The sequence below is a fragment of the Chrysochloris asiatica genome, unplaced genomic scaffold (genome assembly GCF_000296735.1).
Source record: "Chrysochloris asiatica unplaced genomic scaffold, ChrAsi1.0 scaffold00364, whole genome shotgun sequence".
Taxonomy (NCBI): domain Eukaryota; kingdom Metazoa; phylum Chordata; class Mammalia; order Afrosoricida; family Chrysochloridae; genus Chrysochloris; species Chrysochloris asiatica.
In genome coordinates this window covers 198,747-205,588 of record NW_006408882.1, presented here as the reverse complement: position 1 = coordinate 205,588, position 6,842 = coordinate 198,747, and positions in this window count along the sequence as shown.

Here is a 6,842-nt window from a genome sequence, read left to right as displayed (position 1 = left end):
TGGGATGATATTAAGAACATCATACGTGAAGAACGCAAAAAGTCATTAAGAAGACAAGAAAGAAGGAAAAGATCAAAATGGATGTCAGAAGAGACACTGAAACTTGCTCTCCAGTGTAGAGATGCTAAAGGAAGTGGAAGAAATGAGGTACAAGAAACTAAACATAAAATTTCAAAAATCAACTCCAGAAGACAAAGTAAAATGTTACAACAACATGTGCAAAGTTCTGGAGTCAGAAAACCAAAAAGGAAGAACATGCTCAGCATTTCTCAGGCTAGGTAACTGAAGAAAAAAATTCACACCCAACTTGCATTATTGAAGGATTCACTGGGCAAATTATTGAACCATGCAGAAAGCATCAAAAGTAGATGGAAGGAATACACAGAGTCACTGTACTAAAAGGAAATGGTTGATGTTCAACCATTTTAAGAGGTAGTATATGATCAAGAGCCAAGGGGAATCGAATGAATTGACAAAGAACAGGGCACTGGGAATTGAAATATAAATTGAAATCTTTCATGAAAGCGAGACAGCAGTGGAGCACTCATCTCTGCCAAGAAATTTAGAAGACAACTATCTGGCCAACTGATTGGAAGAGATCTGTATTTGTGCGCATTCCAAATAGAGGTGACACAATGGGATGTGGAAACCATCAGACAATATCTTTGATATCCCATACTAAAGGTAATACAGAAACAGCTGCAAGCATACATTGACAGAACTTCCAGAGGTTCAAGCTGGATTCAGAAGAGAATGTAGAATGAGGGATATCATTGCTGATGTCTGATGGATCTTGGCTGAAAGCAGAGAATACTATAAAGATGTTTACCTGTGCTTTATTGACTACGCAGAGGCTTTCGATTGTGTGGATCATGACAAGCTATGGACAATATTGCAAAGTATGAGTATTCTGAAACACTTGATTGTGCTCATGAGGAATCAGCACATGGACTGAGAGGCAGTTATTCGAAGAGATCATGGGAATACTGAATGGTTTAAAATTAAGAAAGGTTTGCGCCAGGGTTGTATTCTTTCACCATACTTATTCAACCTGTATGTTGAGCAAATAATCTGAGAATCTGCGTTCTATGAAGAAAAACGTGGCATCAGGATTGGAGGAAGACTCATTAACAACCTGCTATATGCAGATGATACAACCTTGCTTGCTGAAAGTGAAGAGGACTTAAATATTTACTGATGAAGATCAAAGAGTACAGCCTTCCATATGGATTGCATCTCAATGCTAAGAAAACAAAAATTCTCACCACTGGACCAATAAATAACATTCTTATAAACAGAGAAAAGATTTAGGTTGTCAATCTTCTTGGATCAACTATCAACACTCCTGGAAGCAGCAGTCAAGATATCCAACGACGTATTGCATTAGGCAAATCTGCTGCACAAGACCTTTTTAAAGTGTTGAAGAGCAAAGATGTCAGCTTGAGGACTAAGGTGTGCCTGGCCCAATCCATGATATTTTCAATAACCTCATATGCATGTGAAAACTGGATCATCAAAGAATTGATGCATTTGAGCTATGGTGTTGGAGGAGAATACTGAAAGTACCATGGGTTGCCAAAAGAACAAACAGATCCCTGTTGGGGAAGTCCAGCCAGAGTGCTTCTTGGAAGCCATGACGGCCAAACTTCGTCTCTCCTACTTTGGACATATTGTCAGAATGTACCAGTCCCTGGAGAAGGATGGCATGTTTGGTGAGGTGGAAGTCAGAGTAAAATAGGAATGCAAATAAAAGTCACTAAAAAGACTCGACCACACCCAACAATGACATAGCAATTCCTGAAGTTGCATAGTGTTGTTTTCCAACTTTTTCTTGTCAGGCATTGTATTAGTTATTCTGTTTCTTTTTACTTTCCATTTATGAAGGTAAGTAAAAAAAAAAATATTGCTACAAAATTATAGAAACCTTTATTAAACAAAAATATCAAAATGTGAAGGTGTCTCTTGACATATTCTTCATATAGTTCTAGATCTCAAAACAGTGCTTCCATGTTTCTAATCCTTTTTGGTATGGCAATGAAAGATAAGCATTGGTCTTCGAATGTCAAGGCCAGTGACTCACACCCACTGGCTGCTCCTGAGAAACCTTGTACAGGGTTGCTGTGAGTCAGAATTGACTCAATGGCACTTTACAACAATAACAACTTTGGGCGGTATAGAGCAACTCAAATTCTATTTTTTTGAAAAGTTCTTTGAGTTCTTTCAGAATGAAATCTGAAGAGGCAAATTCAGGGCTGTAGGCTGGATGGGATAATGTTTCCCAATTAATTTCTTATACAAGAATCCGTGTTACCCTCCAAAGAATGAATGAATGCATTGTTGTAAAGGAAGAGAATTCCTCAGTCTTTTTGATAGCAGTGTGATTTTCGATGTAAGCACCTCCATGATTTTCCTGTATCCTTCTATAAACTCTGTCAAGATTGCTCCTTTAGAGTCCCCAAAAGCTGTCACAATAACACTGAGCAGAACCTCTCTACCCTGAATTTTATTGGCTTACTTTGACTGTACTTAACTTTTTTTTTGTTTTGAAGGTACCCTAATAAGATTATTGTTGTTACATGCTGTCCAGTTGGTTATGACTCATAGCGACCCTGTATAGGGTTTCAGCTGGTAGGTTTGAACTGCTGACCTGTGGTTCACAGTCTAGTGTTGATCCTACAGTATCACACCAGGAGTCCAAGATTAGGCAAAGCTTATCACTATGACAGCTTATCTGTAACCATCCACTGATTGCAGGGGCACATTTAAACAATTTTTTTTTCTTTAATAAACCCATGCATGTAAGAAGTAGATTCCTGGTAGCAATACTTTTTGATTCACATTGATAAACCAGTTTGTCCATATCCACAAAATAATCTTCAAGGGTTTTGACTGCAACAGCATTGAATTTATAGATCAAATTGGAAAGAATCAACGTCTTAAAAACATCAGGTCTTTCTGTCCTTGAACATGAGGTTGTTGTTAAGTGTCATTGAGTGAATTCTAACTCATAGTGTCCTTGTATATGGTTTCCAAGGCTTTTAGATCTTCGAGAGAGCAGAAAGCCTCATCTCCCCCCACTCCACCCCAGAGTAGCTGGCAGGCTTGTACCATAGACCTTGTGGTTCTCAGTCCAAAGCTTCTTACATTGGAATGTGAAGTTGTTGTTGTTATTTGCCGTGGAGTCGGTTCCGACTCATAGCGACCCTACACAGGGTTTCCAAGGCTGTAAATCTTTACTGGAGCAGAAAGCCTCATCTTTCTCCCACAGAACAGCTGGTAGTTTTGAACTGCTGACCTTGTGGTTCGCAGCCCGATTTGTAACCACTGTGCTACCAGAGCTCCTTGGAATGTGAAGTAGCTACCATTTATTTTAATTTTTTAAATATCTTTCCTTATTTAGATCATTTATAACTTTCTTTATATAAATCATGTATATATTTGTTATATTTCCACCTGCATATTTTATTTTTTGGTGATGATGGAAATGGTATTAAGATTTTAATTAACAATTTTAATTTTCATTGATGGCATTTAGGAAGAAATTTGACTTTTGTATATTAGTTTGGTACTTGAAATCTTGGAATAATTGCTTAGTAGTTCCAAGATTTATTTTTGTCACTTCTTTGGGATTTTGCACATAGACAATTGTCTCATCTGTGAATAAAGACAGGTTTTATTTATCTTATCAGATTTTGATGGATTGAATTAATTGATTTTGGAACATTGAACCATATTTCCATACCTGGAAAAATCTCATTGCATCATATTTTATATATAGTGTTGAATATTATTTTCTGTTTTTATTTTGCCCAGGTCTGGCACTATGGATAAGCACTGAACTTCTAACTTTGCAAGGTTGGCAGTTCAAACTCCAGAGAAACCCTTTACAGGGTCTATAGGAGTCAGAACCAACTTAGTACCACTTAACAACAACAAAATTTTGTTGAGGGAATTTACATGTTTTCTTGTGAAAGGTATTAGATTAACTTTTCCTTTTTTTTTGTACTGTCCTTATATGGCTTACATATTAGGGTAGGAGTGCTGGTGGACCAGTAGTGTAAGCATTGGATTGCTAACCACAGATTTGGAAGTTCAAATCCATCAACCACTCTGAGGAAGAAAGATGAAGCTTTCTGTCGAGACCATGTATAGGGTTGTGATGAGTCAGTATCAACTCAGTGGCAGCGGTTTGGGTTTTATTTGTTTTTGGTCTCACAGGATAAGCTATGTTTCCTGTTTCTGTTCTGGAAAAGATTGAAGAGAATTGGTATAATTTCTTCCCTAAATGTTGGATGTATTTATCAATTAAAGCATCATGTTAGCTTTAAATATTTTAGGAGTCCATTACTTAGAAGTGTGCAAAGTCATTCTTTTTGTTATGGATTTAATTAAATGCTCAGAAATAAATGTTGACATTTTAAACTGAAGAATGTGAAATTATTTGGAAATAGGGTACTTGAAAATGCAGCCAAGTTAATATGAGGTCATAGTGAATTAGTATGGACCCTAATTCCGTGTAACAGTATCCTGATAATAAGAACAGAGACACCATTATATAAGGAAAACAACATGTGATGATAGAAGTAGAGATTGGGACTATCCTGCAACAAGCAAAATGATACCAACAATTTTCACAATACTAATAGGAGTCCTGGTGTGGTGCTGTGGGCTTATGGGTCAAACTGCAAAGTCATTTGAACTGCAAGATTGGTGGTTCACGTTTACCAGCTGCTCCTTGGAAACCCTATACAGGGTCACTATGGGTGACACGATGGCACTTAACAACAACAACAAAATATGCCAAGATAAAGGCATTAGAACAGATTTACCCTTAGTCTTCTGAAAACATGGCTCATATTTCAGACTTCTAGACTCCAGAATCATGAAAGAATAAATTTCTGTTGTTTTAAGTCACTCTGTTAGTAGTAATTTGTGATAGCAGACATGTTGTTGTTGTTGTTAGGTGCAGATTTAGAAAACAATGTTTTTTTCCCTCCTATAACATTTTAAATATTTTACTTCCTCCTTTTCTTGTTTGTGTAGTAGCTGATAAGTCTGATGTAATTTTATCTTTGTTTTGATACGATGCTGTTGTTACGTGTCATTGAGTCTGTGCCAACTCATTGTGACCCTGTATAGGGTTTCCAAGAGCTGCTGATGGTTTTGAACCACCAATGGTGTACTTTGCAGTACCAGTGCCTATCCTATAGTGCCACAACAGGACTGTTTTGATATAGATTTAAATTCTTCTTATGTTTCCCACCAACCCCCTCAGGATTTCTCTCTCTCTCTCTCTCTCTCTCTTTTTTTCTTTTGCTTTATAGTTTGAATACAACGTGCTGGTGTAGAACTTTTGGTATTTAACCTATTTGATGTTCTCTAAATTTTGTTAATCTCTGTTGGTGTCTGGCATTAATTTGGGGAATTTTTTAGCCTGTAGTACTTCAAATATTTCTTTTGATCCTTTCTTTTTTTCTCCTACTGCTATTTACATTTTGTGCATTTTTTTTCCCCATTCTTGTTTCCTCTTTTTAATTCAGTAAGGGAAGTTTCTGTTGACATTTTTAACTCATTGCTTGTTTCCTTGGATACATATAGTTTAGTGATGCATCCATCAGAGACATTCTTCATTACTGATGCAGTGTTTTTTATTTCTGGCATTTTTTTTTTCTTAGAATTTCCATTGCACTGCTTACACTACCAATCTATTCTTATATTTTATACACTTTTCCCATTGTTGTTATTTAGGGCTGTCAAGTCATTTCCGACTCATAACGACCCAGTCTAGGATTTCCAAAGAGCAGCTGGTGAGTTTGAGCTTCCAGTCTTGAGGCTCAAGCCAATCTTGCAATCCAATGCTTTATCCCACAACACCACACCAGGAACCCTATATACATGCATAACTAAAAAAAAAATAAATTTCCAGTGTAATCAAATGTGTTTCATGTCTGAATATGATTCTGATATTGCTTTGTTTCTTCAGATTTTTTTTTGCTTATTGTTTTTGCATTTTAGCATGTACATCAGATATGATAAACCAGGCAATAGCAGTTGATGTTGTCAGGTGCCATTGGATAGGTTCTGATACATAGAAATGAATGAAATGCTGTCTGGCCCTGCTCCATTCTCACATCTGCTGCTGTGTTGAGTTCATTGTTACTGTCACTATGTCTATCCATCTCGTTGGGGTCTTCCTCATTTTAACTAACCCTTTACTTCACCAAGCATAATGTCCTTCTCCAGGGACTGATCGCTCCTGATAGTAAGCTGAAAATATAAGAGAAGAAGTCTGTTCATCTTGGCTTCTAAGAAGTATTCAAAGTTGTACTTCTTCCAGCAGTTTTGTTTGTTCTTCTGACAGTCCATGGTACCTTTAATATTCTTCTCCAACACTATAACTCAAATGTATCAATTCTTCTATGGTCTTCCAGTGCACTTTAGCTCTCAAATTGAAATATTTGCTCCTGAACACTATAAAGATGTCTTGTGCAATAGGTTTTGTTGTGTTAGGTGCCATCAAGATGGTACCGACTCACAGAGACCTTATGCACAGCAGAATGAGACACTGTCTGATCCTGGGCCAACCTCAATATTGTTCCCACACTTGAGCCCATTGATGCTGCCACTTTGCCACAATCCATCTTTCTGGGGGTCTTCCTCTTTTTCTCTGACCCTCAACCTTACCAAACATGATATCCTTCTCCAATGACTAGTCCCTCCTGACAATATGTCCAAAGAATGAGAAAAGAAGTTTGGCCATCCTGGCATTCAAGAAACACTCTTCTACACTTCTTCCAACATACATCTGTTGGTTGTTTTGGCAACCCATGGCACTTTCAATA